The following is a 26,531-nucleotide window of genomic DNA, read 5'->3' on the forward strand; positions in this document are numbered from 1 at the left end:
GGTACATAACAATAATAATCCGGTTTCTTGCTTGTTTCTCTGTATTTTTCTCTGTACTTATTCAGTCAAGAAAATATGCTAGATTATCATTTGCTCGATTTCATTTCATTTTCAAAACTTTCAAAAACATAAAACAACAGTATCGTTTGTAAAGAAAGTTGCAGTGATCTGAAACTCGTTACCTCACCACCCCCCCCCCCCCCCCCCACAACAGTCCCCCCCCCCACTCCACCCCACCCCTATATTGATATGATTTTGTTACTTTGTTTTAATTTAATGTTTTATGGAACGTAGGCCGTCGGTTCAGTGAGCGAGTGACGAACAAATTTAAAAAGAAATGGACTGACTTACACTTTTATAAGATTCAAGATCAAAGTTTATTTCTTGTAACGTATACACGAAGTATCTTGTCACAGACATATGTATTAACAAATATAACGTGACATATTCAAATAACGCGCACACGCATGCACGTACGCGCGTGCATGCACACACATACACACACACAAACACGCACACAGTTACACACGCACACAAAATAATAAAAATGACATATAAATAGAAAAGCAAAGCATGTTCGTTAATATTTTAACTAGATAGGATGAACTAATGTACTGCATTGTAATCTAACATTAGCACTGGCATTGCTATAGTATTAGTAGTAGCATACATTTTCATTAATCATATAATCTGCTATGATTTGAAACAGTACGAATTAAGTTCAGTAAAGTGCAATTAAGAGTTACATTACAGTATTTAACACGCACGTATAATCCCTTTAAGATGGTTAATAATCGTAGCCTGCAGATACTTGCAAAATGATATAGTTAATCTACATTGAAATACAAAGTATATACTATAGGCATTTACCTAGAGCATTTTATTTTCAAGGGAAATAATTGTGGTCTGACTGTATTATTTTGAAAATCGCAGTTGAGATTTTTTTATGTGTGCACCGGTACAGTTTTGCGGGGAAGTGAAAGTTGCCATGGAATTTTGTCTTCTTCTTAAAACAAGGTAAGTTGACAGTTTTTGTTGAAATATATATCTGATAGCTGACACATAGAAGAATGTTTTGGTTTATATCCATCATACAGATTTTTTTTTAAAAATGAAGAGAAACAGGGGGGATTCTGTAAATTTCTTCTTATATGCAAATGAGCTGAAAATGTATTGAAATGACTAGATCAGATGTTTATGCCTTTCCAGTAAGTTTTTCCCTACCTTTGACGATAGTTATAAAAAAATATAGATATCAACCTCTTTGCTGATATTAGTACCTAAAATTTTCAGCCTGTGAATAGCTGTGGAAATTTTGGGACTTCCTTTTTTTGAAGATATAAATAGATCTAAGCTATATTTAGACTAAAGTTTTTTCAGTATATTAGCATGTAGAGAACCCTTACATACAGTCAAATATTCTTGATATTGCAAGGAAATATAATGCATTTTTCAAGTGCTTGCTGTTTCTTATGTTGTGCATACTTGATATAGGTCATTGTCAATGTCAACTATCATTATACTGACATTTGAAGTTGTTGTTTTTTCTAAATTACCTCCCTTATATATGCATTTTTCTTCATTCATTTTATTGATAATTACTTCCCTTTATGTTTAGCAAAAATTCTCAGATTGCATTTAATTAACTCTCTTTATTTAACATGAAAAATCTCTTGTGTAATGATTATTTGTATATTTTACTTACAGTGTCTGATACATGTAGTTGCAGTCTGTCTTTGGAAGCTGTAGAAATAACAAGAATTAGGCTGACATAGTGGTATAGTTTGTTATATGAAGTTTATTGATGGCATTCATGTCATGATGATATCATTAAAGTACAACATACATTGATTTTCTGACAGTCATGTGTTATTACATTTGAACTGAGACTGTTTTATAATCAGGTTCATGATACTTTTTTTTAATATACATTGTATACAACAGTTGCATTTTTTTCAATATTAATTGCAGCTTTATAAATTAGAACACTTCAGGTTCATGTTTGATATAGTTTATTAATGATTATAATTTTAATCATACAATGAGTTATGAGATATTTTATTAATTTTAATAAATTTAGATTAATAAATGTAAAAAGTCTGTATTAAATGCATAGGTCATCTTTTGTACAAAAATAAAGGAAAAAAAAAATGTTGTATAATTTTCATTTTCAGTTTTGGTAGGAAAAAGTTTGAGTATGTACATGTACAGTTGTTTGACCTGTCTTACCCTGTGGCAGTCCAAGAAGATTATGAAAAATACAGGAGGTATTATGCTTTTGTATGTTAAACAAAGGTCTCAAAGCATTTATATGCTGTATGGCTACATTCTTGCTCCTGAAATAACCGTACAAGACAGCTATAAGACTGACATTCCTGACAAGATGTGAACCTTCTGGACTTTATGTCAGCCTGGCATAAACATTTTTTTCTGTAGCTTTGTGTATCCCTCAATTTACTAAGTACATATCTCCATTAAAAATAAGGTTAATAGATATGGTTTAGTAATAAATGTGTGATAGCTTTGTAATGTCAACATTTCAAAAATAGAATGAACATGTACTTTGATGATAAATATTGAAATACAAATTTCAGTATATTGTATCAGTCATGTGTGTGAATTAATGTTTTACAATATTTCAGAACTTGAAGACAATGGTTAGTGCAGAAGGGACATAAAAGTTCTGACAAAAGTAACAGATATAAATAAGGTAAACTATTGTGATAAAAAGACATGGCCAGTGCTGCACATCACAAAGGCAATATTTGAATTTAATTTTTTGTCACTTATGAGTTCTGTAAAGCTGATTTTGCAATATATATAAAATGATTAGGATTATTTTTTTTACTGTGATCTTTTTTTCACATGATTTTGTCAAGACTGACAAATTGTTCATTGGAATAAGATAGTTAAGGGCGGCATTGTGTCACATAAAAATATGTCTGCATAATTGCCTAACATTAAATGTCAAATTGTAAACAAGGAAATTCTAAATGTGGAAAATCCTTTGTTGTTTTTCTTCATTTAGCTCAGTTGAAGGAGATGAAGTTTGAAGGAATTTTCACAGTACAACCTTTCCAGAGTAGCTCACTCTGAAGCAAAAACCTCTCTATAACAACATCATGAGAATTTCCCTAAGCTGAAATATAACTATCAAATTTACTTCTCCAGAACAACAACCTCAAAATAACTTAAATATTTTTATATCCCACAGGGTATTGCTCTACAGAGGTTGCATTGTACTTATAATATCTATGATTTCAACAAAAACAACACTTTCAACAAGGGGAAAAGTGAACATGTATTACTCACAAGGTGAAGTTTTGGCAGTTCTCAAGTTCATTGTTTTTGCATGCTATATAAAAACACTTTAGGTAGTTTATCATTATTACATCATATACTAATCAGAGGTTGTAGGTTGTTGTTGGAGCTTTTAGGTGAGATTATAGGTGAACATCATCAGATTTATCTGTTTATATTTTTTCACCATTTTATTGAATATGTACATTGAATGTTATAAAATGTGCAATCTTTTCAGACAGTCCTATTAAATAACTTGTCATTTAGTGGATCTAAGTATGTGTAAAGTTTAAATAAAGCAGCAAGCCAAGTAGCAACACAATCTTGCTGCTTAAAACAGGTAATTCCTTAAACAAGTTGAAATTAGACAAAATGTCAATTTGTAGAGTTACCTGACTTGCTGCTTGATAATATATTTCTAATATATATCTGCAAATGTCTAAAATAATGTTATAATTGTTTTAAAAACTATCATGTTTTATTCTCTTTATGTAATAAAGTTTTACATTTGTATTTCCAGAAGTGTTACAAGTATGTTGTCATGTGAAATGGAATTTACCCCAACTGTGCTGCAAGATGTATATTCAAGTGCAAGACAGCCATGCACCAGCTGTAAACTGAGATGGACCCATATAATAAATATGTTGACTTTTCTATGTATTATCATCTGTACAGAATGTGTTCATGAAAAGACTGTATACATATATTGTTAAATCATTTTTTATTTCCATTATTGCATGCACGCAAGAAGCAAGCATTTAACAATTGCATTCATAGAAGTGTTAAAATGTGATCAATCTAATTTAAAGAAACACATTTAATTGAACTTTTTAAGTTTCATAGTAATTGTGGTGGAGACTGACCCAGTCATTCAGCAACTTCTACTGTCTGTGTGTCATTTCTTGTATGTTATAGTTTTCTTAATAATACATTAAATGTCAAAGTTATGGTAAGATGAACTCATTCATCACTTGTAGATTAATGTTAAAGCAGTTCAACATTTTACCATAAGTTAACTAATATTTTATTTAACCAGAGTTGTCACATATTTTCATATAAATATTTGTATAATACAGTCTAATCTAATCTACATATGATGTTCCACAATTTTTTACTTATATTTTATGTTGATATTTTATGTTGTTTTCATGTCTCAACATATAATTACTAACATCAAAGAAACTTAAGTATTTTACAATTTGGTTGGTATAAATGGTTGTTTTTGTTTATATATTTTATTTTTTTCCATCCAGGAGAATAAAGAAATATACATTTCAAAATATCTTATCATTCCAGATAAGTACACTACATAATCAAGATAAAAGAAATAAGAACAAAATATGTTGGTGGAATTTTATTTTCAAAAATTTGATATACAGTCTTTGTAGTATTTACTTCTTTAGATATGTTGGACTGAAATGGGAATAACAACATACTTTAAATTTTTGTAGTCATAAGTTAATATGGGAATTATTAACTTAACTTAAAAAGATTTTATCTCACTGTTATGCCATCTGAGCTTTAATATTTTTCAACATTGTCATTGGCAACAAGGCTCAACATTATTTGTTGTGTATACCTTGCATTCATGTGTGATAAATGCTTTTATGGTATTCTTTAATATAATTTATGCTTTTTATCTTACCATGGATTAAAAAATATAAATTTATTTGTCTGAAAGTTAAGTTAAAAATACTGACTGATTAAATTGCAATATAAGAAAGCTTATTTGAGATAAAGGGAGGTAATTCCATAAAAAATATGTAGAATGTAGATGAAAAATGTAATGAAGGGAGGTAAAAAATATTGTGAAGTTATTAGTCTTCATTTCTTTGATGAGCTAATTAATTGTTTTACATTTTGGTTTATTAATTACAAGTATGACCTAACATGTGTACCTGTCCTGAAGGAAAATAAAATAGGTTGTTTGATGTCCTTGTACTGTTAAGTTGTTCCTGTATTTGTTTACATTCCATGTCTGAATGAAATGAAGAAACAGACTTTAATGAGGGTATCCCGGGAAAATACCTAAGTTTATTTTTATATCAGCAAATTTGATGAGATAGTCATTCAGGAGTTGTCTATCCTATTCCCAAAAATGCTATAGGGACTAAATTCTTTGGAGTAAATATCTCTTTTAAAAAATAACACACAGCATTTTAATATTGTATATATATTATCTGATGCACTTAGCAATATATATTTGGAGTCAAAATGTTAAAAATTCCGGTTTTAATTTTTTAGTTACAATGTCTATATACTACCAGTGTACAGAGGTCTTTAACATGTAATGCAGTGTCTATAGTATAAACTGCACATATGATGAACTGAACTTGCAATACTACCTTAAACATATAGATATAACTTGTGACATGTAGGTATAATTCTACAAACAAATAATCTATCATATATACCAGCAATTAAGGAGCTTATTCCTTTATGAATAACACTATGCATGCAGAACTGAACCCATAATTTCGATCACGAAGCATTGAAGCGTATAACAACACACTAGCCACGTCATAAGCCTTACCGTACGTTAAAGCAAGGCTTAAGGTACATAGAATACTAACTAATTTGCAGGCCTCTGTGACAGCAAACCTTGCCGAAACGAGACACAAGGTCTGTTGTATAGGCCTAATAATAAACGAAACAAAGTACGCCACCCGAATAGTTAGATCCATATAAATGCTGAGGTAATGTCTTTGCATAAAGAAATCAGCGCGTACAAAATTCTAATTTATTTCAAACAGTATGAACATACATTAACCATACATCAATAACATACAACGAGTAATAACGGTTTGACAGACAAAGCTTTTAATACAAAGTAGTGCAATGGCTCTGGGGAATAACTCGTACACCGCACATGCGCAATCATAGCGGTAGTTAATATGAATACTAAGCAATAGATTATGAATGCATGGGGTGATTAAAAAATACCGTATCACCAGTTGTAAATTCTTATAAAAATATTATAATCTAGTGACATTATGTTCAATCATGTCTATGTATTTGCAACAATCATATTCTGGCGTAAAGCAAAAGCATGGTATACAAATTTGGCAAGATACAATATAACTGTTTTCTTATCGGTTTGCATTAGCTGAGTAAACTTATATACACTTGGCTTAACACAATAATACGGCTTAATGTATCGTGTACGGATTACTCTATAGGCGTTACATTTGATCACAAAATGAAATTCGTCCTCAATGTCGTTAGTATTACATATTTTACAAGTACGCAAATTTCTATCAATTCTTTCATTACCATACCGACCAGTTTCAATTCATAGTTGGTGTGAAGATAATCGTAATCTTGACACAGGTAGAAAGTCCAGATATGTTGCATAACAAAACATAGGTTTAAAATATTTATACAAACAAAGACTCTGACCCTCTGATATACTATTATTCCAAGACTGAATAAATACATCAATTACCTTCAGTTTAAATTGAAAATGGAAGCTGTGTACAGAAACACTCTGGGTTTCTCCATACATAACCAAAACCGTAATTTTCTAACAGTGCTTTCACTTTACTGGCCCTGTTGGTTACACCACGATTACATCCACCTAATAATGTGCCATACAAGTGTCTAACAATAATATTTTCTGACAATACTATTTTGCACCAATATTTAATAATACGAACGTACCTATTAACATAAAGGGGATATCTACCAAGTTCGCTGTAAATGCCCATATTACACGTAGTCGTTTTAACATGCAATAGTAATTTACAAAATTTGAGATGTATTCTTTCAATTTCTTTTGTCTTTGAAAATCCTCAAATTTCACATGCATAACTCAAAGTAGATCCAACAAATGCATCAAACAATTGACTTAATGAACAGAACAGAACAGAACATACATTTAATTTTGACTTGTACATAGTACATCATCATATACATATATATAATATACAATTAAACATGGTATCACGTGTGAAAGTGTAAGTTAACATGTAGTTGAGGGTGAATAATACAACCGACATCATAAAAGGTATCTTAACACTGGTTCTAATCAAGTGTAGCCTGTAACCAAATATATCTGACAGGTTAACCGTATACATTTGAGAGTACAAAGCAAAGTATATTGCCCAAAGGTTATATCAATCATGAATAACAATATTGGTCAAAATGCAAAATTGACAAATGAATTGAGAAAAGTGTATGTAACGAACCGTAGGCACCGCCATATGCCGAGGTGTCAAGCCGCCAGGGGAGGGTCACATTTAGACCATCCTCATGGCAGCACACCCTGTGGTGCCCAGTGAGCATCACATGAGTGCCCCCTTATCCCACGGCGGTGTCCACCGTAGGTGTAGGTTCCCCATGGTTGACGAATCGGCAAAGGCTTTACCGTAACATCTGTGATATAATTGGAACTTCATATTATATTAGGCTTAAAGCTACAATTAACCATTAGCATTAATAATAGTATTTCTTATTTCAATGGATTCTTTAATATATTTAGCTAAATTGTTTAAAACATTCCTTTTATTTGTAGTAACCAATTCAATAAATTTCATCATTGATGGTCTATTGTAGTAATATTTCTTAAGATATTTCTTTCTTATATCATTATAACACTGGCATATTAAGACGAAATGATATTCGTCTTCAATATCTGATGTTCTACAACATACACAGTATCTTTCGTTGCGTGGTATTCTGTTTTGGCCATATCTACCGGTTTGGATTCTAAGAGCGTGTGCGGATACTCTGATTCTTGTAATATTGAATCTAAGACTTTTAGGCATTACATCGAGATAATATTGTTGCGCTCTGGCTAGCTCGGATGGTTTCGTGACTGGTTATGGTTCGGCAAGAGAAGTTGAGTAGGATTTACCGGGCTGGGATCTCGAACTCTGGCTATGTGGTTACGTAAAACTAGACTATCATGCAGGCTTGCGACTTCCGGTTTCGTGGTTAAGAACAGATTGGGTTCGAATGCAATTCTGCTTTGTGGCCGATTCACTACGGCTATTTTACTCCAGTTAGACTACTTATTTTACTTAAGTTCTACTTAACACTAATAAGAAATCACTAAAATCAAATAGATTTAAATTACAAATTTATTTATTTTATCCCTAACAAAAATTAAGACAATGCATATAAAATACTGACTCTAAATAGATACATGTACTAATAATGTATCAGCAAAACATCTTAGTTAACAACAAACAATGTTAAATATTTATTATCTTTAAATGAAACAAATGCTTGCCTATAAACCTCAGTATTAAATCTTAAAAGTAATCTTATTTTACTGTTAAAAGTTATTTACTTAAGCAAAAAATAATCAAGTCTTGAAAAATTCTAAAGTCAAAAATAGAATACTGGCAGTTACCAAAAATAGGTTAAGCTCTTGAAGTTCAAAGTCTGGAGAGTTCCCTCAATGGAGCTACCAAAAAGCTTTTATACTGACCAAGTGCACACCAAAAACATGTGTGCACACACCAACTGTGTGGGTGCACACAACCAAACTCTGAGTGAATGTACAACTGTGTGCAGAATGTACACATCAAAACAATGTGTATATGGAACAGCCAAAACTATGGTTAAATCATAAAATCAGAGTTTAAACTACTAAAATAAATTAAGTTGCATGAAAACTGGACATAAATCAAAGGTATAATTCCTAAATAAAATGACTATTACCTGAAAACCTCTGATCCTTTGCTTAAATTAAAGAAATTTAGCTTAGAATTGTTTTGACAGTTGGAATAATTCCTGGAATTCTACTAGGTTGTCAAGGGTAACTACCCAGAATGCAATGGGGCAAAATGGCTGCAGCCAGACAGGGATGCTGCAGAGTAATCAATTTCAAATGCAATAAATTACAAAATACAACAAATATTATAACAGTCTGACTTTAAAATAATGCAATAGTAAGTAAAGAAATGATTTACCTAATAAATAATTGATGACATCAATAGTATTGGCAGAAATCTTAGTAAAATGGTACTGACACTGTGCTAAATATAGAATACATAAACAAAACACTGGGATGTATCAATATTCATATGCTATCGTCTTTTTACAATGTCTTCGGTTGTAGATTGTATTTTCTGATGTTAGATAATAATGCATACATTGCCTTTAATCCTTTGCCAACTAGCATTTTCCTGGTTCAACAAAAAGCTACCCGTATAATTAAACACAGTACCTAAGTAATTAAAATCGTTAACAGTTTCCAGAGGAGCACCATCAAACTGCCATTTTTCATTATTATATAACGGACCTCTTTTTCTAAAGACAACAATTTTACTTTTATCTGAGTTAACTTTTAAGACCCCACTTATCACAATATATCTTTGATAAATCTAGGCTTGTTCTCATACCACTATTATAATCTTTAAGCAAAAATAACTCTAAGTCTTCAAGGAACACTGAAAATAAAACAGGCGAGATTACCTCCCCTTGCTTTAAGCCAATTGAGCATTCAAAGAAGTCTGAGTAAGATTTACATCCCCTTATACGGGCCTTTTCTTTTGAGTACATATCTCGTATAATTCTTAATGTTTCACCAGTGATACCTAATTTGTACAACTTATACCACAAACCATTACGATAAACACTATCAAATGCTAAGTCTATGAAGGCGCACGCCAATCGGCCGTTTTCACTAAGAAGTTTGCTAACAATAGCATTCAATACAAAAATAGCATCTACAGTTGAGCGCCTTTTCCTGAATCTAAATTGTGCGTCACTAACAATATTGTTATTTTCTATTCAAGTGTTAATTCTTTTATTTAATATACCCGTAAAAATCTTAGAAAAACAACTAACCAGTGTAATGCCCCTATAGTTGTTAACATCATCGGGGTCATTTTTCTTAAATAACGGTATAAAAATACCTTCCATCCAGCTATCTGGAAACATTCCGCTATTTAATATACCATTGAACAGGTCTACTAAATGAGTAGACAATATATCACAAGATTCAATAAAATACTCGTTCAATAAGTTATCGGCAGCAAAAGATTTGCCCCTTTTTAAACTGCGTATAACGGATTCAACCTCAGCAACTGTAATGGTCGTATCTAATTTCTCAAATATACAATCAGCTGTACTGAAATCATGATTACTACAAAAAGCTTCAGCGTCCCCATTAGTAATGTCGCTTGCCAAGTTTAAACTCGAGAAGAAATTGTAAAACTCTTCAGTGCTAATATTATTTGTAATACCACCATTTTTACGTGGAAAATGTTTCCAAAAATCTCTAGGTTTGCAGTGCCTTAATTTCTCAATACTTTTCATCTTTCATAGTAACGTTTCTTCATTTTTGCAAGATTTTTGTACGTTGACTTTTTGGTACACATATCAATACGATTAACATCATTTTTACATTTGTTGAAAATATGCAGGGCCGCTAAATATGTATTTTTGGCATTAATACATTCATTATCAAACCAGTCAGCCTTTTTTACTAACGACCTGTGAGCACGTGGCCTATTTGACAAAATTATATCTTTGGAAATTAATGGATCTGCCACGCTCCGTATAACCTGTGTAAAATCTTCTATACATGTATTAACGTCAAATCTATTTGCAAAATTTACATTTTGCGTTATTCTATTAAACTCTGATAATTTAAAGATAAGACACCTTCGGAATTCCCCACGCAGATTATCGTCCCATTTTACAGTAGTACTCTCATAACTCTGACTGTCATTACCTGGTAAAGTATTACACAAAATAGAAAATGATACAGGTGCATGGTCAGACCATTCATTGAATGATTCTATTTCAAAAGAATTAATACAACTAAAATCACATTGGTATAACAAAAGATAATCTACACTTGAACCCATAACGCTTGTATATGTGTAATTACCCACACAATGATCCTTATCTAATCTACCGTTAGCAAAATACGCAATGAATTGGATTTGCATAAATCAAGCAGTTTAAAACCATGAGTGTTATGCCCAGTGTCCATAGAGGTTCTTTCCAGGGGCGTATCAGGAGTATAAACATCATCGTCTATAAAATCCACCACTCGGTCTCATACAATGTAGACCTTTCTGTCACCATTGCCCATTGATTCCAATCACCCGCCAACATAACATGACCACGTTGCTCGTAAGTACGTATATCATTGTCTAATAAGGCAAACAAGTCAACAGTAATTACATTGTACGCAGGTGAGTTTTCCACCCACATGTACACACCTGCTAAGAACAGATCATCTTCAATATTGAAAAATGCCTTATCTAATCGTAACCATATAATTTATAATACATAGTTGTAAAATTACTAGAGTCACTGTAAGCAGAAGCCTCATTTTCAAATCCAGAGTTAGAATGGATGGTATTTTTTGTTTCAAAAACAATCTTCAAAAAGTGCATACTAATTGTGACAAAAACCTGGACTTGGAATGCTGCCTCTAGATGTTATTTGTTAATATGTGCCGCGCCATGAGAAAACCAAAATAGTGCATTTGTGACCAGCATGGATCCAGACCAGCCTGCGCATCAACGCAGTCTGGTCAGGATCCATGCTGTTCGCTTTCAAAGCCTATTGCAATTAGAGAAACCGTTAGCGAACAGCATGGATCCTGACCAGACTGCGCGAATGCGCAGGCTGGTCTGGATCCTTGCTGGTCGCAAATGCACTATGTTGGTTTTCTCATGGCGCAGCTCATATATTTATCATTTTTCATGCTACATGGTTACAATGATAGCGGCGAATGACTTGTAAACTGATACAAGTCATAATTAATCATTTCGGACGGAATATATACATCAACTTGAAACTCTAATGAAAAAAAATGTAAAAAAAACTTTCTGTCGACAAATTTCTGTACATTTTCTTAATTTGTTGTTAATGCTTAAATTTATACGATACACAAAGTTTTTAATTTCAATTTAGAACTTGAAAACTGAATAGATTGGACCGAAAATATGTATCTTGATTTTAAGCGGCATCATATAGAAAAACACAGACTTGCATATAGACTTTCTTCATCCATAATATTAGATTCTTTTGAATATCTAGGGCGATCAGACGATAGTAGGTTTGTCGAATGAATGGGAATAAGCCGCCTCAATATATTTATGTATAATATACTTCTTTAATAAGCAGGGCAAGCGAAAAAGTCGAAACAACAGTAATCTGAGAGAATTACACGTCTTTCGTCCGATTTTGCCATTATGCCTACTTTTAAAAGCAACTTTGGACGTGAGTTCCCATTTTGTTCAATGGATATATGTGACAGGAAAGGCCGTACCGGCGACAGTAACCATCAAAACAAATCAACACCCTTTACAATATTTACAAATTTATTTACATAAGATGATTATTAACAATGAATAGATATGAAAAGAAAAAAAAACTGATTATAAGAAAGAAAAAAAAAGAAAGTTCAGTATCTCTAGATACAAAAGTTCTTATAGTTCCATTTCTAATCTGACGTGGTACAGTTCTTTAATTTAATTGCGAACTTTAAGTAGCACAAACAAAACGTAGCTCAAAATCCAGTCCCTTTAAACCGTGAATACGTTGATTCCGTGTTGGCTCCCTATGGTGGTAGGTGATTGCATCCCTGAGCTGACTTCAGAGGATAAGAAAAATCATCGTCTTTGCGGTTTACGGCACAACCATGGGACGAAAACTCTGCGCTGGGAATATCACATCCAGGCGAGTGAAGACAAGTGAACCTCGGGCATTGTACTTCCGGGTTATGACATCACCAGGAAAAATCGTCTGGCGGAAGAAGCTCGATCGAGCATAAATTTCTAGCATGAAAATAATTCAGACATAGATTCGTCTATAAAGTCGGAAGGTGGTGTGCGCAAGGCATATCTAGTCCAGTCTATTTAAAGGATAATGTCCCGCCAAATACTAAATTTCATGGGATTCACGGTTAAGCCGTGAGCTCCGACTATTTCTATTTTCACGGGATTCACGATATAGCCGGGGAATCTTACTACTTTGGCGCGAATTTAAATTGACAATTTGAGGCCCATTATAGTGGTTTTGGGGATAAAAACATAAATTACTGAAGTTTATAAAATATCAACTTTCTTATTACTGAACCGAATTTAATGAAATTTACATGGAAATTTAAGTTATGAAATACAGAAAAACATGAGAGGTATTTCATGCGTGAAATCTGACATTTACCTCAATAACTCAAAAATTTACAAAAAGATGATGCAATACCTGCATTTACACTACAGATAAAATAAGGCCCGTATGTCAATTTGTGACGATATACTATAAGACTATTGGGCAGGAATCTTTTCATAACAGTTGTTGCACTAAATTGTATTCCTTGTGATGATATTTGGTTAATTATAGTTATTTTACTTGACAAAATTACACATATCTGCAGATGCCCAGGCCAGTTAAGCATGAAATGTGATCCAATTGCTCTGTGTTTGACAGTTTTATTTAGATAAAATGTATGGAAAACTGGCTTTTGAGGTTTTGAATAGCATTTGACACTTTCACTATAGGGAAGTTGCTACGATGGACACTATTATTTCTCGTTTACTTGGACATCAAATGGTTTTGATTTGTGGATTTGCACATAATATGATGATTTCAATTGTAGAGGGTCCTCCTTGGCAGGGTTGTTATGGCAGCTGACTGCAATCACTTGCCCCTCACCGATGTGGGTTCGAGCCTCACTCGGGGCGTTGAAGTTTTCATTTGAGAAAGCCATCCAGCTGGCTTACAGAAGGTCGGTGGTTCTACCCATAATGCAAGGAGAGGCACCTGGGGTCTTCCGTGACTATTTGATAAACGACCATTAGTCCTCCACCTCTGATTCATGTGGGGAAGTTGGCAGTTTCTTACGGAGAACAGGTTTGTACTGGTACAGAATCCAGGAACATTTGTTAGGTTAACTGCCCGCCGTTACATGACTGAAATACTGTTGAAAAACGGCGTTAAACCCAAAAAAAAAATCCTCCACCTTGAAAGCTGGGAAATCGCCAGATGACCTATAATTGTGTCGGTACGACGTTAAACCCAACAAACAAGTTGGAGAGAGTTACTTTTTAAGCCAGAAAAGTAGGCTGTGCCACGCAGTCTAAGAGGCTATATGTAATGATGGCTGGACTTAAATGTCATTGATTCTTCTATAGCTTTATAGTAACCTAACAGAATATACTCTTCAGAGTTACAGGGCTAACTTTAACTAGGGTAGCCTTATATAATTGATAATTGAAAACTGCATGATACATCTATATTAAAAAAAAACTTTCCTTTTTGCCACATAAAAAAACAACAACCTGTACAGTTTCAGGACTTTCTACATTTCACAGTTTATTTTTATATGAACATAAGCCAAGCTTTTCCATGTAAATTGTACACGTCATTGTAGTCAGATGTGTAGCTCTCAATTTTACAGAACATGCTGATATTTATTTCATCAGAACAAATGTATAAACATGGCGTTTTTTTTTCCTTCTGAATTGCCCGCGAATATTTGACTGCAACCCTTACTGAATTGAAAGCGGCCAATTTATTTAAAGACGCTCGCTACAGTTTCGTAATTTTTTTCTCAATAATAGATTTTGATGAAATGTTTTGTATTAAAAGATCATGTTATGATGTATTGAAAAATGAAATAAAAACACCAGGTCACCAGCTTTGTTTCAATTTAATTTGATCCTAGATATGGTGGTATTTTAAACATTTTTCAAAATTTCTGTAATCCTAAAATATATTTCAGTAAAGTACAATAATCAGCATAAATTTGATTATCTAAGCATTTTTATAACGGAAAACAATATATCTATTTGAAACATGCTCAGGGAAATCAAAAGAAGATGATTTTCTAAAGAAAAGAATACTTGTTCAGCAGACCCAAGGGCTATTTTTGCATAATTTTGTCAGTTGGTACTTCTGCTATTTTATCGAGTTTCACATAATAGAATTTAATCAAACTCTGCACATACCTTTGGTTATGTCTATCTAATCTAAAACAAAAAGTAAATTGATAGGTCACCATATTAGATTTCGCTTAAATCAAATTACAACGAGGTGGGGTGTGGCGGGCATTTATACAACGCAGGTTGGTACGAAATACTCTTTCAGTGTTTGAGAAAATGACCTAGAAATATATATATATAGAATTATCAAACGGCAGTTTTCTTAATAAGCGGATTTTAAGGTGTTTCTGAAGCATTTTGATGGCATAGAACGATGAAAGTTTTCGCCCATTTTTTTAACAAAACCTATAGTTTACGAATGTACGGTACGGGTACGGTACGGGATTAGAAACAGCTGTGACTCAATGCAGAGTTGGAGCGCTGGTATAAATAACAGACTCCAGTATATGTCGGACTGAAGCAATTTGAACTAAAAGTACTTTAAATGTATATATTTTGTAACCATGGTGATACTTACCCTAAACTTTAGTCAGTGTATTATACATTTTGTACATTAAATGCATGCGAACATACAATAATTTGCGAATTTTTGCCGTACGCGACATTAGATAATCACTTCCGGGCATGCGCAGAAGACCGCACCAGCTCTGCAGTGAGCTACATCGAAACCAAATTGGCACGGTGTTAGGGTAAATATCGTCTCGTCCGGAAAAAAACTGTAGCGGGTACCTTTAATAGCTCTTTCAAATTTACTTAGTAATACAGTTGTATCTGCAGAGAAATATTTCTAAAAATGGTAATAGGTAAATTTATGTTCTCTTAAGAAATAAATACTTTTAATTTCGGTGGGTATATTGTCTTGCTTAACATAACGCCTCACTGCTTATCCACACCTGTATTTGTATTTATAGCCGTATCACTTTAAATACTAGTCTGACAAGTTTTAATCCCACGGGTTTTTCATGGGCAAATTTAGTGCAGTGACAAGTACATTCTTTATCTGAAATCCGTAGAGGACAGATCGTTTACAAAAATGTATAGAAGAATACGGCGGAAAACTGCAGTGCTACTGTTTTGAGAATTCACAATTCAGATGAGTATACATTATATATTTTCTTTAGATGTCTGCGCTTATAATTTTGATTGATGAACTTTCTGTTTATACGGCATTTGAATATGTCCTCTGGAAAGTAATGGAGACACGTGTTTTGTCGTACAATCAGCAAGATACTGGTTATTTGGTTTTATTCAATCACTGACTGAATCAGTCTGAAGTTAGCTATCTCAATGACATTTTATAAAAAATACATTTCCTTTTTTCAAAATGTTACTTCATTTCTTAAGGCAATACCTTTCTAAAAATGTTAAGAAATTAATTGAATTTATTGCAAAAAGGATTCTGCTCCATAAAATTGTTTCTCCTACTTTTTCTCTCTTGATGCAAGAAAAAATGTAAACAAAAGGGAGACCACTACTTCCAACAAAGGGATAAGTTCCAGAATGCATAATTAGTAATGTTTTAGTTACTTCTCCTTTAGTGATGATAGACCATAAAAATACAGGAAGTGAATAATTGCTTCTCCCTTAGAATTTCATAATTTCCGCTGCGCATGCGCAGTGAGCACTTAACGATCCGAAGTTTTGGAGGCAGATCGCTTGTGAATGTAAAATAGTTGTGAGGTAATCCATCATCTGTAGGAATTTCTTTTTGTTTGCTGCTGTATTTATGAAAATTGAAAATCATTTCCAACTTTCTATGTTACAAAATAAAAGCAAAGTTTCACCGCCGATTTTGTTCCTAAAGAACATGTGTTTTCCATAAAAAAAATCACGAGTGTATTTACGAATTTTCAAGCGAGTTGCACTTTCTACTTTCAATCGACGGCCGCCATATTTGTTTACATTAGAGGTCAAGGTCATTGAAATACCTACTGAAGTGAATTTTAGTTAAAAAAAAATAAACAGGCATAGTGAGCTGACAAACTGCACTCACAGGTAAAACATGGGTGTGGTCGAGCATTTTTTGTTTGCAAGTACATGCGCAAAAATGCAGTACGTTAGTTCCTGTACATTATTCTCGGTCATTATTATTTATGGACTTAAATCATATGTACAATATGCAAGTACTGGTTTCACCCGAGGTGTATTGAGGTTTATGCATTTCTAACGTACATTGTTGCGGATATATTTTGTAACATGATTTAGTAACGTTGGGATAAATCAAAGAATTTTGCTTTGTAGCCTGATATAATTTCAAAAATTTACAAACTATTACGTCATTTAATCAAATAGAAATATACATGTGGTTGTTTCTTACCAATTGTCAAAATTATACTTTAAATATCTTGCTTCAAATGATAAAAAGCATGCTGCATATTCTAGTTACAGCTTAAAAGATCCGATAAGAAAGGAGCGACATACAATTAATTGGTTCTATGCCGTTTTCAACAGTATTTCAGTTATGCAATGGCGGTCAGATGGTTGAGGTGTTCGTAGAGACTACACATAGGAAAATTGGTATGTAATAAGGTAATGTAAGCTTACGCTTTTTACGTGTCCAGGAACGAAATTGGCAATATTAACTTGATTAGCTATACTAGCAAGAGAGCGTTCGAGTTGGGTTCGTACCATGGCATGAAACATTAACAGCTGACAAGAAGGATACGTGTATATTGGATGTTTTCATAATGTAACATCTTGGTTAGCTGCTGTTTGTTAGATTTCGAAAGAAATGTAAGATATGTTTTCATTTTATAAATCAGCAGTGTAACCTAGATCTCAACTCTTGTAATGTATAACAGTAAATGATAAGTGATGCTTATGAAAATTAATAACAGACTGTCACAATTCTAAATCGTAGAAATATTTCTTAAAGCACGAAAGCGTCATGTTTAAATCAAATAATTCACGGATTTATACATATATTATTAATTCATTGTAATGAAATTACAAAGCTCTTTCAGAACTGTAAAAAAATATAATGCGGACATGTTCGAAGTAAGGTAAGATGTGCCTATCATACTTAAGTCTGGTTACTGTTTCTGAGAGTATTTTACATAAGAATAAAATCCAGCAAAACAACGAAACTTATGGAGAACGGTGCTATAGAAATAAAAACACAAACATTCTGAGCTAAATGGAATAAGCCCAACTACTTGAGGATGTTATGAGTGATTTCCCATGAACCAAGTTAATCGAACCGAATCTGCTAATACTTTGCATGGTTGCGTTCTGCAAAAGATTATCATATGCAAGGATTTATATAAATTTATACAGATTATTGTTATAATATTAAACAATATTCAGCTATAAATGTATTTCTTAATGACTAAAATATGGATTTGGCTTATCAATTTGTTACACGCTAATGAAACGCATACACATTAATTTTAGACGCGGTTCTAGCCTGTACGCTTTGATGCGGATAATCCATTAAGTCAACAACTGCAACACCAGCATTAACACAACAACAGCGATCAATCTCTTGTATAAGAGGCTGCAGAAAACTAATGTTGTCAAGCGGCTATTCTCCTAATGACTTCAAACAGTTTAGCTATAAAAGCGGCGTGACATGGTTGGGATCGGCAGCTATTGCGGCACCTTGTGTTGAAAGGTAACTGCTGTACCTGGTTATTTCTATTAGATCCGTTTTATCTAGGTCCAATGCATGCATTATTTAACGGCCTGCATGTAAAAGAATAAGTTATAAAATGCATTGATATGGAAAACGAAATATCATGAAATATCGGAAAATAGGTGTAAAACAGATCTGAATCAATTATGAGAATAATGATAATAATAATAATTATAATAACAATAATGATATGAATAATTTCGATAATTTGAATAATATGAATACAAAGAAGACGTCACAGGAAATTGTTCAAGCATATCCTGTTTATGACCTAACAAGTCAGTGGCAGTAAGACTCTTCTAGTTGAAAGCCTTTAGGCTATTGGTTTCCTATTCGCCCGTCCGTCCGTCCATTTGATGTTCGTTCAAAATAAATAGATAATACATTTTAACTGAAACCTCTGAGGGTATGTTAACAATACTTGGCATGGTAATATGGAACTTAAAGAGATTATGGATGTCATTCCATAACTAAGGCTATGTTGCTTCCATGCATTTTAACTGGAGCTTTGTCCTTCATATTTCCTCATCATTTTTATATATACCATGCTATATATTTACAATATGCCATAATTTTCATTTAAAAATTTATAATAAAGTCACGGCCTTATCCCACATAATCTTGTTTTGTTTTTTGTTACATTACTTGGTAATTTACTCCTGTCTTAAGAAGCGATGAACTCCCTTATGCAGTCAGACCCGTACTGTAGACAACCTTCAAATACATATAACCTGCTTACTAAACTCACACTTTACCTGTCTTGAAAAATTCAAATTTTCACAAATACCAGCATTTTCAGTCCCCAAGGGAGGTTTTGCAGGCGGGCTTGACTGTATATATATAAATACCCTAGCACCTACCAATAAATTAAAGTGCATTATATTTGTAACCCAAATAAAGAATTGTATCAGTGAGAAAAGCAGTCCCTCACTTTTGCTTAAGGGGACGCATACTTTGAAATTAGAAAAAAATGGTTGGGATTATAAAATTTACCTGCAAAAAAGTACAACGCGTTTTGGTAAATGAAATGAATACTATTCAACTGTTATAAGTAACAAAAGGATTGTCACTAAAAAAAATGACAAAAACTGAAACAGAAAGTTATTGTTGAATTACATAAGACTTCTTGTACATTCAAAGTCAACAATTATGATCTTTTTGGTGCGAAATAATAGTGCTTTCACTTTTGTCCAAACATTTATCAATGTCTACGATTCTAATTTAAAGAAAGAATGTGAAATAAGTTCACTGTCTTGCTTTTCATTTGGCATTAAGTTAGCTAAACACATTATTTAGTTTGTTTACAAAAGTAGGCATAAGAAAAGATACGGTGGTCAAGGAATGCCACATTACAAAAACAAAAGATAAGATATTCCCTTAAACATTAAAACATTTATCATTACAGAAGTCTAGTGGCTTACAATAAAGGCCTAGAATGTTGCATTATTAATTTTTAACTTGGTATTCATGAATGCAATGCACTTAAATATCAAAATACATTCAAACAAACTTTTGAAAATGTACTGTCTTAAAAAATCCTAAAATAAGGTATGAAATTTTTGAGAGGTCCAATCATGTGTAACATGTGCAAAACAAATTCTAATCTTGTTCACAAAAGTTACTAATACACACGGAATGTCCAATGATCAAAACTGGACGAATATTACAGTTATCCCTCATTTAATGTCATTTATAATTTGTCTTGAATTCTCCACCATACTTTTCATACTCTGTTTGCACGAGTTGCACGAGAATGCTGTCATTCGACGTAAAAAAATGGGTCAAATATAGTTGTAATGCATATCATGTAAACGTAGTTAATGGATTATGCAGTTCAAGATAAACTTAATCTCTTAAACGTAACGATCATAGTTATAAGTTGTAACAACAAACTTTACTTACACTAATTTAAGTAGCGTCGGTTATAAGTGACTTTATCGGATTCATTTTGTGTTTGTTATTGTTGTCAAAATATATAACAAGGAAGTGCCTCACAACTGAAGCGGAAACAGTTTGATGCGCAAAGTATCCACTGTAGGTAATTTTTTTGACAATTCCACAGAAGTTAATAATTTTCTAATATTAAGACGAATATCTGAATAGGATTCATTATTTGATAAGAAATTATAATCATCGACATGTTTTTTTAAAAAATCGTACACGTGCTGACACTAAGTTGTCCCGTCGTTTATTAGAGTTACCTTTCGTCCGCGCGTAATACATTTGCAGTGAATCGCCGAGAAAGTCGTGGAAATTAAAAACCATGTTAAACAAACTAAATTAAAACCCACATTTTCAAGATTAATTTCAAGTGATCGGCATTATGCATTTAACCCGCTGACCTGTGTAGCATCTTAGATATCTGTTCTAAGGTATTCATTGTGTAGAATGTCATGTTATGCCCTTGCAATGCTAATCCCACTCTGATTTTTTTGTTTACATTTTTTATCAATGAGAAATATGGCGTCCATCCCGAGATGAACTGACGTGGCGTTAAATTTTTACATGTTTAAGCAAACCTGGTGTGTTAGAAAGAAAATCTCATCCCTTCAACATTATTTGGAACACTGTTATTGTAAAAAACCTGTTTTTTCCTTATACAAAAGCTTAATATTTTGTGTTGAATGTACTTTCACAAACACCTCTGTTTTCCTATTACATTCATAGTACCACATCCTTATCCACAAAATACTGAATATTACAGGTGTCCATCAGTATTATATCAGTTTAGGAATATGTTTTTTATTTTCCCACCATTGATTTCTTGAATATGCACCCCTTCCGCATTGCTGTATGAACTGTGAATGTAGCAATATGCGTCCCCTTAAAGATAACCAAATAATCAAGACCTGCTTGTTAGTACAAAAGTGGGCACGGCCATTTCTCTTTGGGAAAACACATTACACTACTTGAATTGTCGGCTGTGAACAGAGAAAAAGCGAGTCAGATATTTCTCTTGGATAGCCTTCTAAAGAGAATGTATTTGCATACTATATCCAGGTATTAGAGAGAACGAGAGAGAGAAAGGGAGATAATTTAAACGAACAAATCGCCACCATATCACACCAGGCGGTAAGATACGCCTTACGGTACAGACCAGTTCCGTTGTTCACAACAAATGTTGGTTTCATTCCTGCTTGATATACAAACCAGAACTTAACTACACATTCAAACTAGTTTAGAAATCGCGTATATATTCAAATCTCTATTAGCATGACTGACAAATTAGCTGTGACACTAATTCTTTTTTACTGTTTTGGACACGAGAAGCTGTATATTCTCTACCTGAGTGCTAACTCGATTATGAGGATAAATTGAAGTTATAGAGATAATCATAATGTACATTACGGGAAATAAATCTGTTCATAACAGTTAGCATTAAAGTTTGCATATTAAATTATTATAGATAGAGTCAATTTATACGAGTAAATCACCACCACAATACCAGAACAGAACAGAAGTTTATTTACAGAAAGACTTGAACATTAAACCTTCATCGTCATATATATACATTACAAACATGCATGATTATAGCGGAAGGTTAAAATATATATTTTATGGAAATAATATGAACACAAATATACACATACAATAAATCTGAATACTGATATGTTTTATGTAATTTATTCATTTACTGATATTTGTTCATTAATTCTATTAATTAAGACGGTTTTTGTATAATTTCGTGTAACAGTTCATTCTTAAAAAATTACTTATAATTTAACTCAACATAAAATAGGATCTGTTAATAAAAAACATGAGAGGTGAAAAATCATACTTAAATCCTGAATGATGAGATTAGTTATACATAGTGACTTCACTTATATCTTATCTTTGTCAAGCAATCACTGGTGCATAACACATATCAGCAACGAGATTTTCCATAATACATTATTACAGGTCGATATCTTTCAACTTGCGCACCCCCTTGACCCTGAATTTTCATTTGATTAGTTCAGACCTATCGATAGGTATTTTTTAACGGTAATTTTAATGCACGTGCTTTTCGTGAAATTAAGTAGCATAAAATGATGAGATTTTCAGCATAATTATACTTTAATACGTTTAGTTTGAAGAAATTTTGATCAACGCGTCTTTTCAAAATAACTGTAATCATAGTTTGAAAATGTTCAACATATCAAAAATTCCCTTTTATCAGAATAGGACGGTCCGTATAACACAGGTCAACGGGGTGAAGTGCACGAGTTGAAAGTAACCTGCCCATACAGGACATTACTAGGTTAAACAATAAATGCATACTTAAGCGCAGAAAGTACGCAAAAATCGATACGATGGTGCGTTGTTCTCTTTTTGATTTCATATTTGTTTTATCCGTATATATGGACAATATGTTGGTTGCTCTGATTTCATTATTCATATTCCCCTTACCAGAGTTGAAATGCAATTAGACTAGAATACCAGACTAATTGCAGCAAAACACCTTGCTTCTATAGGCGTTAAGTTGGTCTGCAGTTTGCAGTTTGCAGTTCGCAATTCGAATTGCAAACCGCAAACTGTTTTGCATTTTGCAGTTCGAATTGCAAACAGCAAACTGTTTTGCATTTTGCAGTTCGAATTGCAAACTGTTTAGCAGATTGCGATTCGAATTGAAAACCACAAACTGTTTTGCAGTTTGCGATTCAAATTGCAAAATGCGTTTTTATTTTGCAATTCAAGATTTGTATGAACCGCGTTGCTTTCCGAGAAAGCTGTTATTGTTTTTGGCTTTTTATGATTGAAACTTTAACAATTCAATCTAATTTGTACATTGTAATATGAATTGCAAACTGCAAAACATTTTGCATTTTGCAGTTCGAATTGCAAAATGAATTTTTATTTTGCGATTCGCGATACCTATGAAGCGTATTTTTTTAGGCTTTGAAATTTAACATTTTACTCTAATTTGCACTTTGTAATTTGAATTGCAAACAGCAAAACATTTCGCATTTTACAGTTAGAATTGCAAAATGCATTTTTATTTTGTGGTTCAAGTTATATATGGACGGCAATTCTCTTTCTAAGAAATAATCTATCATGTTTTGTCTTTCAGGCCTTATTATTGAAGATTTCAATCTAATTTGCACTTTGTAATTTGAATTGCAAACTGCAAAATAATTTGAATTGCAAAATGAACTTTTATTTTGCAGTTCGAGAGATATATATAAGCCGCAATTTGCTTTCCATGAAAAATGTTAATATTTTGAGCAACTCGGGCTATAACACTGAATATTTCAGTCACATCGTTTTTCTTTTCTGCGATTTGCGATTCGAATGGCAAAATGAAGTGTTACTTATTATTCATTATATATATATGAATTGTGATGTTTTGAGCTTTTCAGTATTTAAAAATGAATATATTTCAGGCTTTAAAATTGAACTTTTCAGTCACTTTTGCGCTTTGTATTTTTAATTGCAAACTGCAAAATATTTTGCACTTTGCTATTCAAATTATAAAATGATTTTGTTTTCGCCGTTTAAGATATAATTTAATCGCATTTCGCTTTCCGAGAAAGATGTTAATGTTTTGAACTTTTCAGAATTTTTAATTCAACATTTCATTCTCATTTACGCTTTGCATTATTAGTTTTCAAAGTGAACGCATGGATAACGCACGTTTTTTTCTCTTGACTGTTATAACATCTGCAGAATCCCGAGGGATCGGTTGGTACCCAAGCTCGGTAGGGCGAGGGCGAGAGTAGCAAGGGATAGCTGATGATGTTATAACACGAAAATATAATGAACATGCGTTAACACAATTCTAGCATAAAACGCGCATATAAAAAAAAGAGTTTTTAACAGCACGTGAACACGAGAACACGTTTACTCTACTGTTAAAACATCTTCGAAACGTATCAAGAACAGCAGTTTTATGCTAGATTTTAATTTTTCGGTTCAAGAAATTTATACCGCGATTTGCTTTCCGAGAAAATGATTTTCGGGCTTTAAAATGATTCCTGTACTTGTAATTTCAATTGCAAACCGCGAAAAATTTTCCATTTTGCAGTTCGAATTTCAAATGCGTTTTTTTCCAATTCCGGTTAAGATTCAACAAGTTATCTTTTTGGCGATGCTAGGAAAAGAATATGGGCTGAGTACACTGACCGCAGATCACAATCAAGGCCAGTAGGTAAGGCTAGTTTAGTTTACTCGGCAAAGAGAAGTATGAACGGAAAAATTGTGAAAAATGTATTTCCACACTGGGACTATATTATGTGCAGGAACACAAGCATCAAGAGTTTCTAATAATAATGTACCCCAGTATGCTGGAAACCGTATAAATGAATCAGTTGCACAAAGCTATGCCATTTCTGACTCCCCTTAAATACCAAGGCAACAGAAATCAAGATCCCCGCCATCAAACCGTGGTTAGAGCCAATGAGCTCCCACTTGGTACGATCAAAAAAGAATGTCTGTATACGAAATCAAGCGTCCGAGGTCTCAAGAAAAACTATCTTTGTCGACGTAGCAGACTTTAGCAAAACCCAGTAGGACAAAAGGGATGGGGATGTCTAAAGTATTACGAATGACTGTAATTTGACATTTGCCTCACTGAATGCTAGTTACTTGAAACAGAATTTCTTTTTTCTGTATCAAAAACAAATATAAATATGTATGATATTTTAGATATTGAAGGTTATTTGCGATAATTTGCGTATATTTTGAAATATTTTGCAGTTTGCAATTCAAATTACGAAGCGAAAATAAGATTGAAAACCTGAAAAGGCCCAAACAATACCATGTTTCTGAGAAATTTAATCGCAGTTCAGTACATATATTGAATCTAATTTAAAAAATCATTTTGCAATTCGAACTGTAAACTGCAAAATATTTTGCAGTTTGCAATTCAAATTACAATGCGCAATTGACATTGAAATCTTGAATTCTGAAACGCAAAACAAAAATTCATTTTGCAATTTGAACTGCAAAATGCAAAATATTTTGCAGTTTGCAATTTAAAATTATAAAACGCAAATAAGATTGAAACGTTAAATTTTCAATTTTGAAAACCCCAAACAATACCGTCTTTCTGAGCAACTTCATCGCAGTTCAATACATATTGAATCATTTTGCAATTCGAACTGCAAAATGCAAATAACAAAATATTTTGCAGTTTGCTATTCAAATTACAAAGCTCAACTGATATTGAAATCTTGAACTCTGAAGCGCAAAATACAAATTCATTTTGCAATTTCAACTGCAAAATGCAAAATATTTTGAAGTTTGCAGTTCAAATTACGAAACGCAACCTAAATTGAAACTTTAAAATTTCAAGCCAGAAAAGCCCCCCCCCCCCCCCCCCCCCCCCCCCCCCCCCACACACACACAAAAAAAAAGAAAAAAATACCATGCTTCTGAGAACTTTCATCGTAGTTCGATCCATAGGCCTATATTGAATCGAAAATAAAATTGCATTTTGCAATTCAAAATGCAAAATATTTTGCAGTTTGCAATTCAAATTACAAAGCGCAATTGACATTGAAATCTTTAATTCTGAAACGCAAAATAAAAATTCATTTTGCAATTCGAACAGGAAAATGCAAAATATTTTGCAGTTTGCAATTCAAATTACAAAGCGCAATTGACATTGAAATCTTTAATTCTGAAACGCAAAATAAAAATTCATTTTGCAATTCGAACAGGAAAATGCAAAATATTTTGCAGTTTGCAATTCAAATTACAAAACGCAATTGACATTGACATCTTGAATTCTGAAACGCAAAACAAAAATTCATTTTGCAATT

General features: G+C 32.8%; 1 long non-coding RNA gene across 1 annotated transcript; it reads left to right on the forward strand.

Annotated features, from left to right (window-relative positions):
• The first annotated feature begins 294 nt into the window (after positions 1-294).
• On the forward strand, positions 295-5,554 carry LOC128556466 (uncharacterized). The gene is made up of 5 exons (XR_008370694.1): positions 295-1,017; positions 1,708-1,777; positions 2,175-2,267; positions 2,643-2,710; positions 3,821-5,554. It is a non-coding gene; the product is annotated as an uncharacterized LOC128556466 (long non-coding RNA).
• The last annotated feature ends 20,977 nt before the right edge of the window (positions 5,555-26,531 follow it).

The sequence above is a fragment of the Mercenaria mercenaria genome, chromosome 4, assembly GCF_021730395.1.
Source record: "Mercenaria mercenaria strain notata chromosome 4, MADL_Memer_1, whole genome shotgun sequence".
Classification (NCBI taxonomy): domain Eukaryota; kingdom Metazoa; phylum Mollusca; class Bivalvia; order Venerida; family Veneridae; genus Mercenaria; species Mercenaria mercenaria.